The sequence below is a fragment of the Podarcis tiliguerta genome, assembly GCF_965153285.1.
Source record: "Podarcis tiliguerta genome assembly, chromosome: 17".
Taxonomy (NCBI): Eukaryota; Metazoa; Chordata; class Lepidosauria; order Squamata; family Lacertidae; genus Podarcis; species Podarcis tiliguerta.
This window is the reverse complement of record NC_139550.1, coordinates 16,040,815-16,066,902: the sequence shown is the minus strand read 5'-3', so window position 1 is coordinate 16,066,902 and position 26,088 is coordinate 16,040,815. Positions and strand designations below refer to the sequence as shown.

The 26,088-nt window shown below is 42.5% G+C and overlaps 1 protein-coding gene across 5 annotated transcripts in view; it reads left to right on the top strand.

The window, feature by feature from the left end:
- Window positions 1-26,088, top strand: part of LINGO2 (leucine rich repeat and Ig domain containing 2) — a 532,585-nt gene that overhangs the window by 77,659 nt on the left and 428,838 nt on the right. For all 5 annotated transcript variants that reach the window (XR_014506293.1, XM_083420023.1, XM_083420019.1 and 2 more), the window contains exon 2: window positions 22,783-22,887. The gene's annotated coding sequence lies outside the window, so the exon portion shown is untranslated. The remainder of the gene's footprint in view (window positions 1-22,782; window positions 22,888-26,088) is intronic.

Sequence of the window (26,088 nt, the reverse complement as noted above, 5' to 3'; positions counted from 1 at the left end):
GGAACCGGGTTCGCGTCTCCTCCACATGCAGCTGCTGGGTGAACTTGGGCTAGTCACACTTCTTTGAAGTCTCTCAGCCCCACTCACCTCACAGTGTGTTTGTTGCAGGGGAGGAAGGGAAAGGAGAATGTTAGCCACTTTGAGACTCCTTCAGGTAGTGATAAAGTGGGGTATCAAATCCAAACTCCTCCTCCTCCTCCTCCTCCTCCTCCTCCTCTTCTTCTTCTTCTTCTTCTTCTTCTTCTTCTTCTTCTCCAGTATGGCCATGAGGACAAATTCAGAAGCTTTTGTTTAGGATTTTGCTTAACTGTGACAATCCAGTTTGACAATCTGTGGTCAAGCAAACATGGGAGCTAAAGCTTCTACACTCTCCCTTGCAGACACACTAAAGGAAAAGAAAGGGTGTACAAACCCAAGGATCACTGTGGATCATTCACGAAAATGTCTTGCGATTCCTGGGGGGGGGGTTTCGCTCCCCACCCCCTTTTTCTAAGGCACTAAGATGCTAATAGCCTTTTAGCAGCTAATCCGCTAATCCCTTAAGCCTTTAATAGCCACTAATAGCCGCTAAACCGCTAATAGCGCTAATCCGCTAATGGGCTTGCTTCGCAAGACGAAAAAACCGCTAGACGAAGAGACTCACGGAACGGATTCTTTTCGTCTTGCGAGGCACCACTGTATGTATTTTACCATTAAATACATATCTAAATGCAAACTTTTGTATGGATTAAGCACACACACACGAAAATGCAAAACCCACATGGAATGGCTTTATGAACGCTTGCAACATTGATGTGGACCTAGTGCTGAAATGGAAGTTGTAAATTGAGGAACTTGTGTGCCTTGCACTTGCTGAAAATGTATTAATCTACCAGGGGTGCCTGATTATTATTCTTTCTTATATTGTGCAAATCCATGGGGTTGTGTAACATCCAGCTATGCAATGCAAATTGGTCTTGGATCTCTTGCTGCTAATTTGGAAATGCCTTTCCTCTTATAATGTGGCTGGTATTTCAATCGCCTTTGGACAGAAAAAAACAAAACCCGATGTGTGCATTTCACTGCTGCACATAACCTATGTTGCTTTCTTTAGGATTAAGTTGACAGAAGCATATTGGTTTCTGCAGAGAGGACTGCTTTTTTTGTATGCGTCATGAGAAGCATTCTGTGCGCATATTGTCTGAATGGCAACTAGCCTAATAATAATAATAAAAATATTTTGTTTATTATCAGGGTAGCAGTGTTAGAAAAAGGGAATTGCATAAATAAATGTGTATCATTTTGGTTTGAAAATCTGATTTTCGCAGCAAAATACAGAGTGTTTATGGCACGTTTAGAGCTAGGTTGTATCTGCTGGCACAGATAAGAGCCTTTGTTGTCATGTTTTGGGCAGGAGACAGGACAATCTTGTGTCCCATAGGAATCGTGAGGTGCTGACATTATGTAACTCAATGTTCCTTGTGCTGCTCCCTTTTTTAAAAAAACAGAAACAAAATTACCTCGTGCTCCTCCCACAAGAGGTAGCGATGGCCTTCAGCTTGGATAGCTTAAAGGGGTGATTAAACAAATTTATCAGTGGTTACTAGCCACCGGTGGCATAGTATCAGGGGGGTGGGCACAGGGGTGGTTGCCCTGGGTGCAAAATTTGTTAGGGGTGCAAAACTTCAACACCTTCCTCAATAAAGCTACACACTTCCGTCACTGGGCTCCATTGAAAATGCCTTCTCCATGCGAACTAGGAAGTGACCTTTCCAGAGAACAGAATGACTCTTCTTTTCTTATCTCTGTGGCTGTGATCATCTGGTTGATGTGGATGCCTTAGGCAGTTGAATGTGGATGCATATTCCATCCAATTTCCCTCCCTCCCTCCTACTCCACACTGTCTCGGGCACTGGCTGTTGGCAATTGGCCCCCTCAGGAAAGGCTGACTCCTCTTCCCAGGCACTGGGGCCTCTTGCCGATGATCTGCCCCTGGCTGGTCTTCGCTCAGTCCAGGGAGATCAGTAATAAGTGACACCTCCCTTTTGCAGCAACAACAGGAAGGTCTCAAGTTACACTGAGAACACAACCTTGAGAGCAGCGTAGGACATCCTGTCTCACACTCAGTAGCATCAGAAGAATCACATGATGTAAACAATGTGCTGCTATCACGCAGCTGGTGAGCTCTCATATCCCAACACTGGCAACCCACACTGCACCACTGCTATCCATGATGGCTATGTTTTCCCTCCACTGTTGGAGGCAGTATGCCTTTGAATACCAGTTGCTAGGAATTGCAGGCGGGGAGAGTGTTGTTGCACTCAGGTTCTGCTTGCAGGTTTCCCTTGGGCTTCTGGTTCACCACTCTGGGAACAGGATACTGAGCTAGATGGAATTTTAACCTGAACTATTATCTACTCACTTACCTCTTAGGCTCAGTAGTGTTTCTTACTTGCTAAATCTGAGTATTAACTGTTTGGCTTCCACCAGATCTGCAGGCCTTCAGTTTTTGAGTTTTGCATTAAAACCTCTGATCTGCAGTTGACCTAATGTGGATTCATCCTTGTTTATGTGCATCATCTCAGTGCATGGCTCATGTGATAGCTCAGCAAGTGAAGCCAGATATCTGACATCTTGCTTGCCCACCACAATTTTGCACCATGCAGTAGAGTTCTAATAACAACAACACCATGTTGATCCCACAAGATGGAAATCTGGTCACCGTGATCCAGGCCTGTGCATACTGAAACTCTGAGCCACCATGGTGAGCAATACCGAGTTGTTAACGAAATTCACCATCAGTAGAAGCTTTAGTCCTAGTATTTAGAACTGGAAAGGTTGGTAGGGAAGAAAAGGCAGCTATGTCGAATGTATGATATATGTTGTAATTTGCTACCAAGAGTCTACATGTTATCAAAACGCTGCAGACTTTTCTTATTTTAATAAGCAATTCTTCCTAGCTTAGGCAAATCTGACAGAGCCTTGTGCTGAGCCTCCTCTTCTCAAAGGTGACTGTACCCTCTGCTTTTCTAAGGGCTTGCTATCAGGAAAATGCTGGCCTACAGGACGTCCAATTTAAGCCAGATGAAATGGGCAATTGTATTTGCTTAGTCACACAGCTTTTAAGGCTTGCAAGCCAAGGCTGTTTGGGCTTCCTCAATATTTTTTTTTGGGGGGGGCACCCCCCATTGTTGAGGCTGAACTCAGAGGCAGGTACAGAGCGACGTCAGGAAATCATGTCGGGTCACCTCAATGTTCTTTAGGATATGGGGCCTCTGTGCTGGTACATCTTCAAACACTGTGCTGGGCCATATTGAGATGGGAGCAAACATCGTATCAGCTCTCCATGATCTGCCTGTTCAGGAACTCAAGCCTTCATTCCCCATAATGGTCCAGCACACTGAAGGGGAAGAAGAAAACAGAGCTCATATATGCCTATGCCAGTGATAGGCAATGTGGACTCTACACTGATTTTTGTTGGACTCCAACTTAATGTTTATTTTAATTTATTAAATTTGCATACTGCCCTTCATCCACAGATCTCAGGGCTGTTCACAAACTAAAAATGCAATATAAAAGCACAAAATACATGATGAAACAAGAACCAACCAATACCCCCCTCCCCACTGCCCCTTCCTTCAGCTATACTAGTAGTTAACTGGTTTGAACAAAAAGTGTCACAATGATACAAGAATCTCATCCTTTTCTACAAAACTCAGTCTGATGATCTGTAATTAGGTGTCTGTGGATCTGCATGAGAATCTGTATTTTAAGGTGAGTGTATGTGTGATATATCAGCAATAAAAATATATTTTACTGGCTCTGAAATAACACTTCAGAATTCTAGGGAAATGGCAGATTAATCTCAAATGTCATCAACAGTTCATACTTGGGAGAGGACTGCTAATCTCAAAGCAAATTCTTTAAGGTGGAGCCAATTATCATTGGTTCATGGGGCCATTTCTTTTTTAGAGAGAAGGTTAATAGTAGTTTAGTTCTCTTGCAGGAGCTATTTTTGCTGCTGCTATGGCTGTTCCAACTCTGGTCTGATCCTTGTTTGGAGGAAGCACTTGACCCACAGGTTCTTAGTTCAGGAAGCATGAGGAAATGGTGGTTTAAGATACCATTTCCAAAGCTGGACATAAAAAGCCCCCTGGCATATGGCTCAACTGGTAAAGGTAAAGGGACCCCTGACCATTAGGTCCAGTCGTGACCGACTCTGGGGTTGCGGCACTCATCTTGCTTTATTGGCCGAGGAAGCCGGCGTACAGCTTCTGGGTCATGTGGCTCAACTAGAAGCCAATAAACCATGGCTTGTAGAACCAGGTTTGTTACATCTGAACCGAGCCCAAGCGTGTAAAGTAACTAGCAATTTCCAATTGAATTCAGCTGTGTGCTATGAAATACAACCTACACATCAATAAGATGCAAATATTTTGACTTCTGGGGAACTATAAGCTATTTTTGTTTGGTGCTATTTTATTCCAAATATTTCAGGTTTTTGTTCAATGTGTTGGAGCTTAGGAAAACATTCTGATTAGTTCAGTGTCCCTGGAAATTGAGCATAGGCCTGGTCTATTAGGCAGTACTCTCAAGTTGAATGGTGCACAAATATGTTGATGGAGCAGGTTGGCTTTGGAGAGATGCAGAGCAGGCACATCTAGGAATCATAGCTCTTGTCTTCCAAGACAATGCTACTGCTTGCTCATTGCTTTGCCTAGCACCTGTGGTCTGACTCCTTGACCAAATGCTACAATGCAGCAGTGATTACCCTAACATGTATCCCATGAGCAGAACAGTGTGTGATTGTCATCTCCAGATCAGGTAATCTTTCCCAGTGGCACTGTCTGTAAGGTGCTTGGAGAAGGCAGCTATAGGAAGCAACCAGCCTTGGCCAGAGGTCACTGGGAACTAGCTCCAAAGGTTGGGAATGGCTTGGGGAACAGGAGAGTAGCTACCCCTACACACAAGCATCTTTCATGCCTGCCTCACACTGGCTTATGGAAGCACCCACTCTGGCTGGGAAGATAACTGAGCCATAGGGCAGTTCTCAGTAGCAACCTGTGCTAAAAGGAAACTGGCATTTAATATAAGCAATGCACATTAAAGTATCAAAGACAGGAAAGTTCTGTCAAGTGACATATTAGATTAAGTAATATGGAATATATTTCTACCTTTCAATGTAGTTGTTTTGAAAAAACATGCAATCATTGACATAATTTGCTAGCATCAGCATAAGTTGATTATGCATCTAAATTAATTAAGGATTCTCCAGACTAATTGAATTAAAATGCAGACGAGATTCACCGAAAATGTCCTGGTGAATTAATCTTGCATACAGCTGCAGAATGCTGGTTTGGCCAGCAGAAGGATGAAACCAAAATGTGATACATTGCCAATTAGTAGAAATTTCAAGTGATCCTCAGAAACAATGTGTCTTTCAGAGAGAGAAATTCTGTTTAGTTACTGCAAAACAGTTGTGAGACCAAAGAGGTCTCTAGGATAGACACCCTTTGAGAGATTTCTTAGTTGACAGGTTTAAATAAACAGTTGGTTATCTAGGCACAGGTAATCTCTCTTGTGTGGGAGTTTCTCTAGATCCATAACTCCATCCAGAAAAGAACCTTAAGTCCAAGTGTGTCATCTCCTTTTTCTATGCAGGACAGAGTTGTCAGTTTGCAGAATACATTTGGCGTAGAGTTTTTGATGTGATGTAGATGTAGTGTCACAAATAATCCAACCAGAACCCTTGTTGTGGTGGTGTTGTTTAAATGAGACCCCAGAGCTTTGTGTAAGACCTAGGCTAGAACTTCTCCAGACCTTGGTGAACTAGAACACACATAAAACACAGACTGGAACTCTCCAACATTACAGGGAGGGTGTACCCCTTTGGGGCCTTGAAGCCGTCCTCACAGGAATTTCATCATATGGGATGGCCAGCTCAACCCCACCTCCCACTGTATCCAGCCATGTGCTTTGTTCAAGCACTTCATGGTGTATCCAAGCCATTTCCACAGGTATTGCAACAAGAAGTAGAAACTCGGAAGGCCTGTCCAGAGAGCAATGCCTTTTGAGGGCATGCACTGAGCTTGGCAAATTGCAGCCTAACAAGATTAATGTCTGAGGGAGTTTTATGATCAAGCGAAAGGAGGAACTTATTATAGAAAGTGCCTTGCAATCTTATCTGGAGGATTCAGTTGTAGGAGAACCGCCAGGAAATGCTGTGAACATTCGTCTGCCGTACCTTTTTTTTTTTGTATGACTAGGTAATAGGTTGTACTCGTCTTATTGCTTTATTGCCAGAGCTCCAAAGTTCTGCTCCGCATCGACCATTCCTTCTCAAATGAATTTTCCACATTGTTATATTTGTCCATTTTATACACCCGCTGTGCATCTCCCCAAAGGTGGATAAGTTCATTTCTAGGATTAGGCATTGTTTGTCTTTGGAGCACAATGCATTTGAACAAAGGGTCTGGCTGCTGCTGCTGCTATTAGTAATGGATTGTGTTTTAAATGAATTTTATTGTATTGTTATTTTATTAGGGTTTTTTTTTATCATAAAGCACCCTGTGCAAAGGGTGGCATATAAATCACCTAAATAAGTAAGCTAAATAAGCTTGGGTAGGAGGAGACATAGGGAGCTGTGGAAAGGTGGAGACAGCTGCCTCATAGGGGCAGAAGAGATGCCTTCTGGATTGTCTTGTTTCTTTGAATAAAGAGTTAACTTTATTGACGCTGTGTGAGTTACTGCTGACCTGCTCTTGGAACCTGCTCCTGACAGCAATACATCCTCTTTTGTTTGCCTCCAGCACTGGATAATATTACAGTGGTACCCCGCAAGACGAATGCCTCGGAAGACGAAAAACCCGCTAGACGAAAGGGTTTTTCGTTTTCTGAGGTGCTTCGCAAGATGGATTTTTCTAAGGGCTTGCTTCGCTAGACGGAGCAGCCCTGCCTCTCCTGTCATGGCGACAGTCACTGCACGCACGCTTGCTTCCCCGCTCCTCCGGCTCCCTCCCACCTTCCTGCTGACAGCTCCTCTGGCTCCCTCCCACCTTCCGGCCAACCTTCCGACCTTCCGGCTGCCTTGCGCCGCTGCCCACCGCCCTCGCGCGCTCCACTCAGGAGCCATTGCCGCCAGCAGCCAGCGTTGCAGCCGGAGTCACGCTCCTGAGCCCCGCCGCCCTCCAGCAGCCGCGTCGCGCAGTGTCCACAAGGCGCGGGTGAGTCCAAGGACCGGCTGCGGCAGCTGCCCTGCTTCTCCCCCCTCCCCCCCCGTGGTGCTTCACAAGACGAAAAAACTCGCTCTACGAAAAAACTCGCGGAACAAATTAATTTCATCTTGCGAGGCACCACTGTAATAATGTCTGGTTGGTGGTATGAATTTACTCTCCAAATATTCTTCCTTTTGAGTTTTGATACTGAGTCATCACTGTGTGTTCTCTGAGTGCTGAAATATTTATTTGTTCACTTGGACCAGTGAAATGTTGTTTAAAATAGTTCCAGAAAAGGATGCACTATTTATAAGAAAAGTGAGTAATGTACACAGAAAGAAGACAAATTCTTCTTGATCACATCTGTGCGCAGGTATAAATTTAGAGTGATGCCATTACTCATATGTTTACGCAAAAAAATAGGGGGGGGGGATCATGGTGGCAATCTCTGTCCATTAAAGGTTTTTATTCCCTCCATGGGGAGCTCGGTAGGAGAGGATCAGTGACTTAAATTTGGAATTCATTAGGTTGCCCAAAGCTTGAATTCCCAAATTATCCTTCACCTACAGATAGCTTTTTAATGGATATATTTGGCATGCAGTCCTGTGCAGCAACAGTAAATGGACTTATTGATTTACTTGAGTACGCACACATTCATGAAGGAAGGGGTTTAATGTATTGCTTTGAAATGGCAGACAGGAATTTGCAGGAGAACGGTGTAAAAAATGGATGACAGGTAGGCAAAGATAAAAACAGTGAAACTAATTGACATGCTGAGAGTCTGCTCAGTCCTGTGATGAATCTGGATTGAATACCTCAGCTTCTAGCCATGTGCGTGGCTGTCTTTTTAAATTGGCAAGGCTGCTTCCTGGTCAGGCATGCCTGTCTAGCTTACATCTATTAAAGTTAGCAACTTTAATATTCTATGCCCAGCTCCGCTCCCTGTTCCATCTCTTAATGTTCAGCATTGCAGTGGTTGGAGGAACACTCCGTATTCATGCATATTTGAACATGATGCTAAGCAACAGTTGACCACTGCATATGGGCTTTTGCATTTTCCCACCCATCTTCTCTGGCATGGCTCAAAAGTGGAGATTGGGAGCCTTTGCTTCCATTTTTCAGTAACTGTAGTTTAACATTACACGTGAAACCTAAATGGTGATGTCTAAACTTCATATTTATTGAGAAAAGCCAACTCCATAGACCAGAGCTTGTAGCTGACTGGCTTCAGGAAACCACAGTTAAGGCTAACCACAGTTTGCCTGGGTTCAGATGTAACACTAAACCATGAGTAGTTAGAAAGAGACACAAAAGCTTCCGATTTCTCCTCCTATCCACTTCAGAAGAGGAACCTCCAAATTATGTCTGTGTGTGAGATTTCTATGCCTATGCATGCATATCCACTACAGTTAATAATTACTAAAAGTTTTTAAAAATTATTTTGTAATGTATTTAATGTGAATAGTGTTCTACTTTATGTAGTGCTTTATAATCCACTATGGCATCAACTTTTTGATAACAGGTTTCTGAAATGGTGAAGGAATGACTAATGAATACAACAGGTAATCGCTGCCCCAGCATAACAGTCTGCAGAATTTATCACAAGTGTTGTCATTGCCATAGTGAGAGTGCCCTGGCACCATTGTTACCGGCTGGCAAGGCAATCTGTGTTGCTGACAGTGTTAAAGTCAAGGGGGCCCTTTGTAATATAACAATACTGATATCTGCTGTGCTAAATTTAGGATTCTGCTAGGATCCTGAGCCAGAGCTGCCTTGTAGGTTGTACAAGTGCAAGTGCTTTCTCCCCACTGTCCACTTGCTTTGTCCAGCTGTTCAGCAAGGAGAGAGCAACACTGTTTGCTCACCCTCACCACAAATAAATAGAAGCGGCTAGCTCAATCAGCAAGCAGTACCTCACTGTCCCAGCTGTTCTCTGCCTCCCTTAGCAACTTCTGCTGATGAGGAGTGCACAGATTGACTCAGTGCCAAGGTGTCACTCGAGACACTAGAAAATGAATGCTTGGAAGGGATCTTTGCTTGCCTCTATTAGTTTGGGCTGCCAGGAAAGGGAAAGGAGGCCAGACTGTTTTCTGGAAGAATGGGGGCTTGATCTGGCACGTCTACTTATCAAGCGTGTAAACTGCAAATCCAAGGCTGTATTACTATTATTTCTGCACCATCATGAATTTCCTCTATTTCTGATATCCGTATGTGATTTTGTTTATGTCTGAAAGAAATATTTGATTTCTGAAAAGGTTGTCCTACTCTAAACAGGTAGACCACACTTTTCTGAAAGTTATTTTAAGTATTGATAAATCCAGTCTTCATCTGTAGAACTTCTCTTATGGGGTTCTATAAGATCTGCAGTGAGGACAAAGTCAAGAATAGAATTTGTTGATCCTTGGCTGCCATAAATGTGTAGTGCTGGATCATAGTATTTGGTCCAAACTTTTTGGACCAAAAAGATTTTTTTGGGATCTTCAGGGATTGGGTGAAATACATTTTTTCAACTGGTAAAAAACAAAACAAAAAATTGCTACCAGCTCAAATTGCAGAAAAACTGCAACAAGTCAAATCAGCCCAGGGACACTTCTAATTCAGAATGGCCTGCTGAAGCCCTCTCTGTTAAGTATAGTAATTTAATTAACTGAAATTGTAAATGCTTGTATGCGTTGCTGTGTGTTTAAATTTGATGGGTTGGTAGCAGAATTCTCGAGAGTTATCATGTGATTGGCTAATATTGGTCATATGGGAGGTATATAGTGAAGGAGAGAGCCCATTTTATGGGAAGCAAGAGTACTGTGTTTTCAAATCCACTGTGAACACTGCTCAGTTGAATAGAGTGTTGCTGTGTTTCTTCTCAGCTTGAATGAAAGACAGCAATGCTGCAGGAGACGGTAAAAGTGGAAATCTCTCATAGGAGCTTCAGGGCATGGTCCAGTTGAGATACAGAAGGCTGAACGTGCTGAGCTCTGGAAAGAGAGGAAAATGCAGTTGTTTTTAATTTAGAAGAAGAGACTGTAAACCCATGCTTGGAGAAGCACGCAACTGTAAATATTACTTTTAAATTCATCTATTACTATAAGTTTCTACAAATCTGGACATTGGTTTAATTTCCAAAGAAGGATGTCAGTTTAAGCTTCCTAGCTGCGATTTCACTACTCTTTCTTCAACACTCTCCACACCATGACACAGTGCGGCTCCTATTATACTGTTCTCAAATATGCCTATAAACAGTTTTCATTGGGAAATGAATGGACCTATGAAATATTTTTTCTCAGAGTTCCAAGGGCAACCGAGGCTGTCAATCTTGTTGCTACAGAGCGGTGTGAGTGAGGAGGAGTTAACGAGCTAACTCTGATATTTGAGAAGTCAAAACATGTTTCGCCAGTATTGCTTGGGTCCTTGGTGTGAAAAGGAACAGTGAGTGAATATAAAAGAACATTTCGTCAAACTTCATTCGGTTCCCTTGTTTTCACATGTACTCCAGGCAATGAAACACAGGTTCTTCCCCCTTCTCTCCTGCTGTTTCCATATTTGCTTTCAATGCCTGCAGACTGATTTTGAGTCCGATGGTATAATAACTTCAGTAATAACTCAGTCACGTGTTGGTACTTTCCTGTAGCAAGAGAGCAAGCCTAACATCTCAACTTAGAAAAGGAGTAGAAGGGAAATGAAAGCATGTAGTCATGTTTCTGGCATTTGGGTTAATACTGATGAAGCCAACTCCTTGCTTCCATTCTCCCTGCTCCTCATCTACCTGTTGGCTTGTTTTGCATTTGGACACCTCTTAGTATCGTACCCAAATTTAGTGTGATGGTTCCCTTATCCTAGGGTTGCCATATTTCAAAAAGTACATACCACTGCATAACAAACAGGATTGACATGCCTACAATCCAGGACAAAGCACCGCCTTTTAGAAATTTCTCCCGGGCGCTTCAAATCCCTGTAATGTCGGGGAAAATCCAAACCTATGGCAGTCCTACTGTACCCAGGCTATGTTAGGACACAGTTGGATGCCAGTTTGAATCAAGATGGCTGACTGAACACTATTTTGGGGGGTTTCATAGAATTCCCACACAATCCAGGTATGAGGCTGCTAGTAGAGTATAATTTCTTTAGTTCATACAATTTATATTCTGCTTGATTGACACAAAACAAGTAATAAGAGTGGTCAAAATAATCTGCAAAATGATTTAGCCTAATGTTGGTGAGTTGAATACAACATCGTATTAGGTGAGAGAGAGCAAGTGATGTAGGCTTGCTGGTAATTCCACCCGGCTGCAGCAGGAGAAGAGGTAAGAACCCAAGGCTCATGCCATTGGCTTACCTGGGAAACCAAAGAGCTCCATTTGCTCTTCCATAACAGTTATGTAGCAGCAGCCCTCCTATCTGGCTGCTGCAGTGGAAGAAATGAGAAGAGGCCATTCCTAGAAATGGATGGACCAGTCTTTTTACTGTCCATGTCAGTTTCACATCTTCTTATGCAAAAGTTCCTTTCAGCATTGATCTGCAATTTTCCATTTTAAAAGATAATTCAAATTCATATTTGAATCCATACAGGGCCGTCTTTACCTGGGGGTGCAAGGGATGCGGGACACCAGGGTGCCAAATTCTGGGGGCACCAGGCACCTGCTGCTGAAGCCGCCTAAGCTCTTAACTACCTACCTGTTATGAAATAATAAATAATTTTGATCAAGCTAGAAAAACAAAATACATATATGCCTAGGTATTACCGAAATGTATACCTACTGTTTCACTAAAGGACTTTTGACTTTGTGTGTTCATTTACCAAAGACGTGCTGCGTCAGCAGAGGTTCTTGTCATTCACAATGGCGACACTTGACTCAACAACGACGCTTGTCATTTTGAACGGCGCTGTGCACACAAAATTAACTCTTACATCAAAATATGTTACGTATTATATTGAGCTATGCTGCTCTGCAGCAGCGGGGTCTGCGGCACCTTTTACATAACTGATGTTTCTCCTAAGTAGGTGCCTAAACAATACTTATGAGTTTAAGTGTGCTGGTGTTGTATACTTAAGTGTTTTGACTGAGGTCCAGCACCGAGGGCCTTCCGGCGGTTCCCTCAGTGCGAGAAGCCAAGTTACAGGGAACCAGGCAGAGGGCCTTCTCGGTAGTGGCACCCTCCCTGTGGAACGCCCTCCCACCAGATATCAAAGAGAACAACAACTACCAGACTTTTAGAAGACATCTGAAGGCAGCCCTGTTTAGGGAAGCTTTTAATGTTTGATGTATTATAGTATTTTAAATTTTTTTGGAAGCCACCCAGAGTGGCTGGGGAGACCCAGCCAGATGGGCGGGGTATAAATAATAAAATTATGATTGTTGTTGTAAATAAAGAAGCAAATAAAAAAGTTTGTTTCTTTTTCCTCCCTTCTTTCGTAAACAAGAGATAATGCCTAAGCAGGGTGTCTGACATAAGCATAAGAACAGTTAATTCGGGGGCTAAACTAAATTTGGGGGCGCTGGGCAGATCTTTGCACCCCGGCAGCGCATATGCTAAAGACTGCACTGAATCCATTCCTGTGTCAGCTCAGTGCATGCCCCAAAATATAAGGCAAAGGGGAAGGTTCTCATGTTTCTCAGTTGGATTGAATAATTGTCTTTAGGCATATCAGGAACTCCATAAACTTCAGAGTCATTCTGTGACCTTGGCTGTCTAAAAACTGCATGGCTGTGTGTGAGAGAGATTCCCCCCCCCCAAAAAAAATGAAATCAAGTTGACTGGGAAAACTCCCAGAGCTCAAGAGCTGTGGGTAGTCTTCTTATTTGCCTGAAAACTCTGGATTTTGATCACAATAATTTTCCCAGGGTACTGAAATCATATTACCGTATTTTTCGCCCTATAGGACGCACCGTCCCATAAGGCACACCTAGTTTTTTGGGGGGGAAATAAAGGGGAAAAAATTATTTCCCCAGACAGCCCCCAAACAGGCAGCTGTCTACAAGCCGTGGGAGCCCAGCGCTGGCTCCCGCTGCTTGCTGAGAGGTCCACGAAGCCTGGACGCGCTGAGCTCAGCGCGGGCAGGCTTCAGCATGCAGGCAACTCTCCGCAAACAGTGGGAGCCCAGCGCTGGTCTCCCGCTGCTTGCGGAGAGGTGCACGAAGCCTGCATTCGCCCCATAGGACACACACACATTTCCCCTTCATTTTTGGAGGGGGAAAAGTGCGTCCTATAGGGCAAAAAATACGGTAATAGTTGCAATGAACAATCAGTGGTGATTCAGCACATTTGGTATAGCATTGTTGGTGGGGGGAAATCTTGGGGAGGATGACAAGTGCTGTGAACATTCTTGAAGGTAAATTCCATTGAACTCATTCATGTCATGTTGTTCGGATCAGACTCTAAAGTGAGCAATTATGAGAACTTACGATTTCTTAGCCTATACTAGCTTAAGGATAAGAATATTAGACTGTTTAGAAGAATCACTTGCTCAGCATTTTAGAGGAAACAGAAAAGGTAAGTTGGTAGGTTATGACTGGTGAAACTGTCTTTCAATATACATATTTGAAAGACGGCTCTAAGAATTAAATGATATTTCTGTCATTTTATTTTTGACACTTCTCCGTGAGAGCTGGCGTAAAGATTTGCTTGATGAAGAGGAAGGATGTAAAATGTTAAAAGGAGTCAAGTCAGAAATCACACCCTTCAATTGATGAAGTTTTTATCTTAGAAATTGCATTTGTGGAAATGTATTGCTACTGATAATAGAAATTCGTACTGACACCTAGTTTGAGACAGATGGAATAATGATATGCTTATTAGCATTTCTAGCAAGGCAAGCAGTGGTATATAAATATGGATGTTTGAGATGTTGCTTAAATTACACACATAGATAGATTTGTGTAAAAAAAAATCAGAATTGTAATATGCTGTAATTATGAAAACTTGGCATTAGTAGTGACTGCAGAATGCAGAGGATGGACTTATATTTTAAAATAGTGAGAACGAGGGGAAAGTTGAGATGCCTAGAATATTGGGGGGCCATATGTGTGAGATGAGATGGTGATGAGTGAAGACATATTGGGGTCAACAACATACGCAGAGATAAATCATTTGTGTTCCTGGAACTGCAACACTTCAGACTACAGCTGGGAGAGTATGCGTTTGAATTAGCATTGAAAAGGAGTCCAAAAAAAGTTATAGAACGCCTCTTCATATACTGTCATTGGTTACATGTTGAGACTTCAAAGAAAGAAAGAGAAAGAAAGAAAGAAAGTTTTGTTAGACGTTTCTTCTCTTTCACAACTTCACGGGAATGGCATAAGTTGGGGTATCCTTCAGGGGTCCTTGAGAGGCGAATAGCCCCAGGCCCTAGCTGGGGTGGGCTGGGCTGATCAGTAGCAATCTTGAACCTTCCAGTGGTCTCATTCACTTGGCCTTATGCCTTGCTGGGACCTCAGCGCTAGGTGACTTCCAAGAGGATATCTGGTAAGTGTGCCATGAGTATGGTTGGGCTTCAGATCGGAAGGAGATCTAGCCCCCTCTCCACAATGCCATTGCCAATCCTTAGCCTGCATGTTGAGAAAGTTGTGGCTAGTTTTCACCCGCACTTGTCTCTGAGTCACTTACTGGGTTGCGTCAACACTTGGGGTACAGATGGGGGCTGTCTAAACGACTGTCATTGCAATCAGCTGATCAGTGCTTATAACAAGCTTTGCTGTTAAGGAACAATCAGGAGCACACTTTAAGGCTTCAAATTGTTCCTTTACAGCCACTTCTTTCCCTGCCACGTGGCCCAGATTAAGACCCCAGGCAGGGCCTGATTTGGCCCACAGGTCTTCTCCCACTGCTGATTTAAAACTCTAAAATCAATTGGCATGATTCATCTACAAATCACATATTCCATCCCAACATAATTGGTACTCAAGACAGACCTGATTCTTCTTACACAATACATCTGAGAGTTTTCTCTACAAGCGTTAAGTTCTAGAAATATGGCTTTTGTGGGTGACTTCTTCCATGTACTAATCTTTCAGAGAAAAACATTGATTTATTAATTTCTGAAACGTGTATACTGCCCTTCAGATGAAGATCTCAGGGCGGTTCAAAGCATAAGGTTCAAGATCTTTGATATCATTGTACTCATCTCTAGGAAGGAGGACAGAAGTCATCTTTAAAATTGCAGAGTAGTCATCTTGACTGGCATTCACAAGAGAATTGCATGCTGAACTCCTGCTTCATACATAAACACGCTGGGTTCAGATGGATAACCTTGCTCAGGAGAAACAGTCAGACTTCAGGTCAAGCTTCTGAGCTTCTCATATTTCGACATTCAGGAAAAGAAATACATTTTGTAAAATATTTTGTATTAATTTTTTTAATTTTACATTTGAAATTAAGCACCTTTTATTCTACCATACATTCATTGACTTTCCTACCTCCCCTTCCAAGGTTCATTTAACTAATCCACCATTTCTGCATATTTTAATATATCCAAGCAATTTAATTTCCCTATCTTACATCAGTTCAAAATATGTTATGCTCTTGAATTACTTTAATACTGCCAGCATTTTTAACTGTACAGAATTATTTTCAATATACTCAACAAAAATTTCCACTCATCTTTAATTACCTGTTCTTCTCTTATTCTACTTGCTAATTCTTCATATTCTATCATCTTAAATTGCCAATCTCCCTTACTCGGAACCTCTCTTACTTTCCATTTTTGGGATAGCAGAATCTGAGCCGCTGTTGCATACATAAATGTTTTTCTCTGATTCCTGGGAAACTCTGAACAATTCCTAGTATAAATGTCTCTCTCTTTTTTTTTGGGGGGGGGGGAGTTGTTTGGAACTTTTTAAATCACATTATATATCATTTCCCAAAATACTTTAACTTTTTTGCATATCCACCACATATGGAAAATGGTTCCTTCTTCTTCTTTACATTTCCAACATGTCTTGATTCCACCTTATACATCTTAGCCAATCTGCTTGGAGTTAAATACCATCTATGGATCATTTTTGGGTAAATCAATGTTGTTGTTGTTGATCTAAAGGAGCATTTGAGTCTATAAGCAAGGGAACATTATGAGCTATAACATACCAATATTGACAAAGGGTTGTGTTCATTGATTGATTCTCTATAGTTTGTAGATGTTAGAACTGCAACCTCGGGAAAACCATCTTAAGTATTCCAGCCACCAGGGGAATTAAACAGATGTTATGTCCTTAAAAAGAAGAATAAGCTTTTAATAAAATGGTTGATTGTAACCCTAAGAAAGAGAATCTCCCCCGCACCCCTGGCATAAAACATTTCATCCAGCTTTAGACAGACCATTTTACCCTATTCCCAAACAAATTGGAGTCATATGGGGTTATTGCTTTAGGAAATGTTTGGCAGAGCAAATGCTTGAACATTAATTATGTTGAGAATGAAGGTATTGCTTTTGCTATGACCTACAGTGAAGACGTGGGTGGCGCTGTGGGTAAAACCTCAGCGCCTAGGACTTGCTGATCGCATGGTCGGCGGTTCGAATCCCTGCGGCGGGGTGCGCTCCCGTTGTTCGGTCCCAGCGCCTGCCAACCTAGCAGTTCGAAAGCACCTCCGGGTGCAAGTAGATAAATAGGGACCACTTACTAGCAGGAAGGTAAACGGCGTTTCCGTGTGTTGCTCTGGCTCGCCAGAGCAGCATCGTCACGCTGGCCATGTGACCTGGAAGTGTCTGCAGACAGCGCTGGCTCCCGGCCTCTAGAGTGAGATGAGCGCACAACCCTAGAGTCTGTCAAGACTGGCCCGTACGGGCAGGGGTACCTTTACCTTTACCTTACAGTGAAGACATTAAATAACAGTATGCACAAAAGATGTAATTCCTTGAGTTCTACCTTTACAAATTGTCTCCCTTCTTCTTCTTTTCATATAAAAAAAAAATAAGCTTCAGAAGATTTGGGAAGTGTCCTTCTCTGGAAATACTTCAGAAATGAATGATTAAGGACTATCCTACCCTTTCTCTCCCATTTCTTTTTTTCAAGTCTCCCATAGCTCTTTCATTCTTTTCCTTCCTATGGGCCAATTTCTGTAAATTGGCCAATTGTTGCCGGCAGTGGGAGTGGTAGATTTCTTTGAAGCCCACACTAAAAGCTTCCTCCTATTACAGGATGTCACCATGCTGAAGTAATGCTCTACGGGCACGTTGAAAAGCTCTCCTTATTGACGGAAATTACTGTCGAAGTGAATATAGGGTGATGAGACAAAATGGGAGTGGATGGTGGCCACTGTAGCACAAAGAAGCACGGCAGTCCCAATTTTGAACTAGCTTCTTTGTGGAGAAAGCTTTTCTGTCCCCGTTCCAGATCCCTTGGTATGGGTAAATAGGAAAGGGCCTGGTAAATCAATAGCTTCCTCTTTCCTTGAGAAAGTTTTTTTGTTGAGTTTTTCCTCAATAAGGAACCACCGTTGCAACATTTTCTTCAGAGGAACAGATAGTTGTTAAAAGCTTTCAGCAGGCCTGGCGTAAGTGACTGGTTGTGCCACCCCCACCCCCATCTTAATCATTGCCACCAGCACCACTCCTGCCCCAGTGCCATCTTCGTCTTCTCCATGCCCCCCTTCATCCTCGTCTTCTTTTTACTGATATAGAAAAAATAGGGGTGGTTGGCTTTTGCTGCTCAACTCCCCAAGGGACTGAGTCCCCTAAGTCCATGCTTGGTCAGAGGTGAATGGATGGAGGCAGGATGCAATGAAAGCAAGGCAGATCTTTATTTTTCTGTTGCAATAGAGTTCCCTCCCTTCCTTGCAAGGAGGCAAGAGAGCCAGAACCAAGAAGAAACATCTCTTTTAAGGGTTTGCATTTTGGCATGGAGAAGAAGGGCATCTCCTCTACAAAAAGTCAGAAATTACATCACACGCAAGGTGGGGTTACTGTGGCTCAGGCAAGCCAAGGTGTTTTACTCCTGAGGATTTAGCAAGTTTTACATAGTTCCAAACATAGTTTACGCAAAACATTAGCATTTGATAAGACAATCAGGATGCCCGTCAGATATCCCTCAGTGCAGAGCATCCGGGCAAACAATGGCAATTAATACAAAGGAGGTTCATAGATATAGGAGAGGAATCCCTTCAGGAACTTCCCCTGATTGCTACCTGCCTCCCTGTTCTCAGGCAAGGGGGGATGAAGAAGAAGAAGAAGAAGAAGAAGAAGAAGAAGAAGAGGAGGAGGAGGAGGAGTTTGGATTTGATATCCCGCCTTTCACTCCCTTTAAGGAGTCTCAAAGCGGCTAACATTCTCCTTTCCCTTCCTCCCCCACAACAAACACTCTGTGAGGTGAGTGGGGCTGAGAGACTTCAAAGAAGTGTGACTGGCCCAAGGTCACCCAGCAGCTGCATGTGGAGGAGCGGAGACGCGAACCCGGTTCCCCAGATTACAAGACTACCGCTCTCAAACACTACACCACAATGGCTCTCATTAAGGAGGCAGAGGAAATATTTAGAATCTTTAGCCGAGCCAAGATGGCTTTTAGATTGCTCTCCTGTACTATTTTAGACATGTGGTTTATATATTTACATATGTGTGTTTACCATGTGCAATTATCAACATTTATTCTATATTTAAGACCTTAGAATTCCTATAACATTAAAAAGGTAAAGGTAAAGGGATCCCTGACAGTTAAGTCCAGGCGTGAACGACTCTGGGGTTGCAGCACTCATCTCGCTTTACTGGCTGAGGGAGCCGACGTTTGTCCGCAGACAGTTTTTCTGGGTCATGTGGCCATGACTAAGCCACTTCTGGTGAAACCAGAGCAGCGCACAGAAACACCGTTTACCTTCCCGCCAAAGCGGTACCTATTTATCTACTTGCACTTTGACGTGCTTTCTAACTGCTAGGTTGTCAGTTCATAATTTCTTGAGGTGAAATTTGGTAGAAAATCTAGTCAAAGGAAGTTCTAGTGCTGCCACAAAGTTTATAGCATCATCACAAGAAACCTGTGACTTTTCTTACCAGATGCTAGTTGGTGGCAATAAGCAAAGCTCTTTGTCGAGTTTGAGAGACCTCCAATGAAAAGTGGATAGAAAATAAATAAAAATGATTTCATAGTCCCAAATCCGTGATTGATTAGCAGCATTGGAGGACTTAGAACATATCAAAGGCTTTCAAGGCTGCAGTCCTTTGATAGAAATAGATTGCAAACCCACTTTGGTTTTAATGGAGCAGGAATTTCTAACAATAATGTGTTTCTTGGAACTCATCTAGGTTTAGTTTTTAAGTGTGTGTGTGTGTGTGTGGTACAAACCACTGAAAAAAACTACATAACCCCCCTGTATTTCGCATAGCTCAATGACAGAGCTTATTCCCCGCATGATGTAGATGGTGCAGGATTAATCCCCACCATCTGTAGTTCAAAAGAACTCAGCAGTTAGGTAATATGTGAAATCTTGAAAATGCAGTCCCGATCAGAATAGACAGCACTGGACTACATGGGCCAACAGTCTGACCTCAATATGAGGTTCATGCATCTGCTCATCTGGCTTATAATGGTTATGTGAATGAGACCTATGACATATTTTTGAGGTTGCGTCTCCATTCCACTGTGTTTCAAATTCTAATGTGAACACACTTCACCTATAACTTGTCTTCATTTCTTTAAACATTATGGTATCTTTGAGAGTCAAGAATACTAATGGGTTTTGCTTGTCAACTTAGTTTATGACCTGGACCCAATCTGTCATCTGAACTTATGACTTAAAAGAAGTTCGCTCACGCAAGATGGCAGGCCTATTGTTTCAGACTAGTGAGATGTCAGAACAGCAAGTGAAAGTATTAATATTTATATCACTGCTTTTCAGATCATAGCCTTAGTTCCCAGAACACAACGAGCAACGTCTTTACTAATTGGCTTTCAGGCAACTGGGTCTGAAGAGTTTTGTGCTTTAGGGAGAGCAGCGGGCCTGTCTAACCTATTTAATTAGATGCCAACATTGTAATATCTGAATTTCTGAGAACCTCAGATCCTGGCTTCTATGGGAATTGCACTTCATATAGCGTCAGAATGCATTTGACACATTACAGATGCATGAGAAGAAACTTTGAAGATGTGCTTAACAAACAAGTAAATGGGTAACAGGTGCTTAACTGGGTTACATCAGCGACTTACTGTAGCCCAGTTTTCTGACACTGGCATTAGAACAGTGGATCATGGCAGAGAGTGCTTATAGGGCTCCATTGTCTACTAGCTTCAGTACTCAACATCAGTACTATGTGCAGTCTTTGTTCACTTATCACAGATTCCTCAAATCCAGTAAGGTGAACAAGTTTCTTTAAAAGGCATTTGCTTCGCTATTGCCAACACTTCCTCGCAATATGAAGCTGCCATGGCTTTTGTGGGGGCACACCTTATTTCTTGTTGGGTGATAGTGAGGCCCGGAACATTAATCACTTCTACTAAATACCTTTTTGATGAGGTATGCACACAAAATTTAACCTGGATACTTTCTGGATTGGCTTAGACAAACCACATCTAGGCTAAGCCCATGCATTTCAGCTTTGCATTCTGTATCCTCAGTTTAACAATTCTTACAAATAAAAATTAAATTGGTGAATCTTGAGATTCCTTCTCAGGCAAACCTAGGTTGGAGTTTTGAGGAATGTGCTATGAGTTTGGAGAAGCTCAGAGAAATTTCGGAAGTGGGTTCTGAACATCCTTAAGAGAGAACCGTACAGGTTTTAATCAAGCTGTGCTATGGTTGCTGTTAGGAATGAATTATTCAGTCAGTTTCTGCTCTGTGTCAGACTTGCATGTTCATAAGTCTGTTTCATCCTTTTTCTGAATTACACTGTAGTAAAAAAGAAGAAGAAATATTGGTGCCAGAATAAAGATATTAAAGTATTAAATACTGTTTTGACCTTTTTTCACAAAGTAAGAATTCATACAGTTTATTTATTACCAAGCACATATTTCTAAACACATTTTGTCATTAAATAAAGACTTTGGTATTTGTCTGATCTGAGAAAAGCATCACAAAATCAAAGATGTTCAATATCTAGAGGGGTCAGCAACCTTTTTAGGCCGTGGGCCAGTCCACCGTCCCTCAGACCATGTGGTGGGCTGGACTATATTTTCGAAGAAGAAGAAAAATGAACGAATTCCTATGCCCCACAAATAACCCAGAGATGCATTTTAAATAAAAGGACACATTCTACTCATGTAAAAACACGCTGATTCCAGGACCGTCTGTGGGCCGGATTGAGAAGTTGACTGTCCCCGGGCCTTAGGTTGCCTACCCCCGATCCAGAGGATAGTTACTTGTTGTGTGTGCTGACTACACAAAGTGTGTATATATAGCTTTGGGTAGCATCCTATTATTATTATTATTATTATTATTATTATTATTTTAGCTACCTTGTGTCTTTCCAATTTCCTGCAGGGGGTTGGACCAGATGACCCTTTGAGTCCCTTCCAACTCTACCGTTCTATGATTCTATGACTCCAGCAGTAACACAGTTGGCAAATTGACCATCAGCTATTAATTGAAGGGGAAAAGGGCACATGCACAGTCCCATCTCAAAGACGACCAGTGTTAAGTGCGCTCTTCTGATTGCCATGCTTATTATTCATCCTGTAAATTAATTGGCTTATGCAAGAGTGAGAATCTCATCATATTTGCATATACTGAAGAGAGAGAGATGCTTAATGAGGAAGTGTGCTGTCAGATACAAAAGCCTTAGGTTGCTGAAATAGAGAAGCTGATGGCCGGCTAATCTAGTTCAGCACAGTTACTTGATTTCAGGTTCCCCCTCCCACCTGACACGTTAGAAAAAGAAATATTCTTAAAGAGTAACTGTTGATTAGAGTTGGTGCATTCAGGTGCATGGTTCTAATTATTGATCTGGGGAGAGGGGTAACGTGTGAAATTCAGCTTCTGAATATGCTAGGGAGAGACGAGAGGGAGAATCAACTGGTAACAGGAAAGATACAGAACTGAAAGTGGACACACGAACATCAGATGTGACTCAGGGATGCAGATAGTCATTGAATCATAGAGTTGGAAGAGACCACAAGGGCCATCGAATCCATTGCAGTGAGTTGACTCCTAACCTTTTGTCAGGAGTGTTTTGGTGTTTTAAGATTTCTTGCTAAATTTTGCTGTCTGGTAAGATTGGCTAAGGGTATGGGAAGGGAAGTGTTGGTTGCAGGTTTAGATGTTGCTGTCAGCACATGAGCATGACTCAGCAACTGCTTCCTGTGCCCTACTTTCCACCCTTTCATACCTGAGCCCTCTTTGTTTTTTGTTAATATTTAATCTTCTCACTCACTTGTGTTTGTATTGCTTCTGAATCTCGTAAAAAGAACCACCTTGCATTTGGCAAGACACATTCTTTTACTTTTAGCAACTGAGTAGGACAAAAGTCATCAACACTGACAATGTTGTCATGACATCTTCCTCATACTGGTTAGTAGCAACCAGCCTCCTCAAATGTGTTGTTTTAACTCAGCTGATCATGAACCTGAGAGGTATACCAGAAGCTGGATTATTATTTGTATGGTTTGATTAACACAGAAGTTATAAAGAAAATGGTACTCTCTCCATGAATTCTTAAGATTTCTTCTTTGTTTTCTAACAGGAGATCCTTCTGGAAACACTACAAAATACAGAACTTTGCTTCTCGTGGGTCTCTCGATGTACGTCCAAGCTTGAATGAAGAACACGAAAAGTACTTTGCTTTATGGTAAGCTCACAAAGACTTAAGACTGTGTCTTGCTCAAAAACTTTGGATCAATGTTAAAAGCATAGCAAATGTGTAAAAAGGCACATTAGTAACTGCCCTGGCATATGTCTTCCTCATGATGTAGCAGCCAAGTGCAAAGCAATCTGAAATCCTTTCAACAATTTTACCTGAAGTCATTTACTTGGGCAAACAATAATTTGCATGCTTGTGAAATGATGTAAACAACTGAGAACAAAGTTGTCTTGGATGCAGATCCATAGACATTCTTGCAGTTCTTTTATGTTTGTTCGTTAGACTATCTTATGAGCACATGGTGACTTTTGTTTTCAGAACTTGTAGTTGCATGTTCAGACCTCCCTAAATAAGCACACATTTGACTCAAATTTTTGTTTTGGATTTTGGCAGAATTTAGGCCACAACTTTATTGATTACAGAGACTTAGTGGTTGCATAGGCTCTGGTTCGACTAGCTCCCTGCAGCCTTGCATGTAGCGCTGACCCAGAGCTCTATCATAGGTCAGCCAAGTGTGAACACCTGAGGTAGGCAGAAAGCCTGGGAGCAGACTATGTCCACTCCCCAGATGCTCCCCTGGACTCAGGCACGGGCACAACCCCCTTACGGGGGTTGACCAAACCAAGTTGAGTCCCTGGATTCCTTTAATGGAATACCCTTCACATAGGGATGGCAAAACCATTCTCCCATCCCTGTCACCTGAACCAGTGCCTATCCGCAACCTTACAAGTTGTGACGATTTGCTACGCAGGAGGTGAAACCCAAATGGCAACAGCCAATCAGCCAAGTGGGAAAAATTCCTGCCGTGCCCCTGTCCCAACAACAGACCACACACGACAGCATAGCAAGGTCAGTCACAAAATGCCCTAAATATAGGGAGAGGTGGGCGGGTGTTCTGATGCATGAGCTGAAAGAGGAAGCTCTGGGTTACGTGCATATATATAGGTCCCTCGATCCGTTTAGACTGTACCCCATTGGCCAGATTAAACCCAGCAATGAGGGACCTACCAATCGGGTATTGTGGCTGTCCAATATATCCACCCACAACACAGGAGGTCAGTCTCCAGGTCTCACCGCAACACTTGCCCTCTTTGAGGTAGGACACGCTTTATCATGTAAACATGCATGATAAACATCTGGTCTTACAAGGAATTTAGGGATGAGAATAAAACCCCATTATTTTAAAAACTGTTTTCACCCAAGGCTTTTATTTTTCAGTGGCAGCCTAAGGGTAAATTCTGAAGCTGAACTTTATTTATTTATTTAAAAATAAGTGGATCCTTTTATTAACTATTCCTTGTTAACTCCATAAATGATTAAATTCTTTCTGGAAAGGATGAGAAATGAACCAAGCTATCCAAATCATGCTCATATTAATTAAGGACTTTTTTCTTTTTTAATTAAATGAGCTAGCTACAAATCCAGCAATTATTTTTGAATATCTCAAGAGCAGAAAAGATTTTTGTGCATGTGTTCCACTCATATTCAACCTATTCATCAGCGACATGCGAGCACCCCTAGTTAACTCATCTCCAAGTACACACGCGCCTAGACTAGCGGATTATCGTTGCCCACTCCTTTTATATGCGGACGACGCAGTAATTCTATCTTTTACACGTGTTGGACTAACCAGAGCTCTGAAGATCTTTGCCACGTATTGTCAACTCAACCAATTAACCATCAACTATGCCAAATCCAAGATTCTGATTTTCTCCAGAAGTCGGAGATTATATAAATGGAAGCTTGGTGGAGCAAAAATAGAGCAAGTCTTAAAATTTCAATACCTAGGAGTTATTTTCCAATATAATCTGGGGTGGAAAGCTCAAATCCAACACCTACTTAATAAGGCCAAAACTCTGTCATATGCGCTCCTCCGATTTTTCTTTTCGGATGGAGCTTTGCATGTTCCCTCGGCCCTAAAGGTGTTCAAGGCAAAAGTGGTGGCTGTGCTCGCTTATGCTGCCCCGCTCTGGGCCGTGTTGACAGATCTTGCCCCCCTTGAGACTCTGCAAAACCAATTCCTACGTCGGCTCCTAATGCTCCCTATGTGCGTTAGCAACGCAGCCATGCGACTAGAATTGAAGATCACATCCTTAGAAACTTGCTTGTGGAAGCAAGCCTTCAATTACTGGTTATCATTGTGGCACAGATTACCAAATCATTACCTTGTCCAATGCCTATGGCGAGATGAATTCTCTAGCCTTTGGTCTAGTAGAATTCATGCCAAACTCTTGAGCTATGGAATCTCTCCCTCAGATCCCCTAAAATTAGATCAAATCACAGCTCAAAGACTGATCCGCCAAAGACTGGACGACATCGACTTACAGCGAAATTATATGCTGGGGGGAGGTGTTTGTTCGCCCCAGAGCATTGGTATCACTTTAACTTACTGCGTCCCATCATACCTTTCCTCCCTTTCGACTGTTGCCCATAGACTGGCCTTCACCAAAGCGAGGTTTAACGTTTTTCCCTCCAATGTCCTGAGACATAGATTCTCAAAGGGCCAAGTCCCCGCCATGTGCGAATGTGATAAGGTGACGCCGGAGTCGCTCCAGCACATTATGTTCTCTTGCCCCTTGTTTAATGTGCTACGGGCAAATTTGCTGGGATCAATCATTCAGAAACTAGTGGGTACCCCTCCAACATTCCACCTTGCCCAAATCTTGCAGGATAAGGATACCCATACGACCCTGAAAGTGGCTAGGTTCCTGGCCGCGGTCCTTACCCAAAAGCGACGCCAAGGAGCACTACAAGCTAATTAAGGTGTAGGATGCCATTCCATCTTACAGTATTTTATTGTTATAGGGGCGTTTTAGCGGCTGTTTATTTCTATTCTTTCTTTTTTTTTCTTTTTTCTTTTTTCTTTCCCCACGTCCACAAGCTGTTATTTATGTTTTTTCTGTATGGGCCCATGGCCGTAATAAACTTGATTGATTGTGTTCCACTCAACAAGGTGTGTTATATATATATATATATAAATATGTATAATCTCACATATGGCAGAACTGAATTGCAGTTTATAAGGGTGTTTGAACAGTGGCACTTGCCTTTCAGCTGTCCTCAAGTTCATTCATCCCCCCCCCCAAAAAAAAAAAATTATGATGGATACCGTTCCAGAATGGAAAAGGTTGTTGTCCTGTAGAGGATTCATTCATTGTCAGTTCACTGGTATTCCCTTTGCATCACACT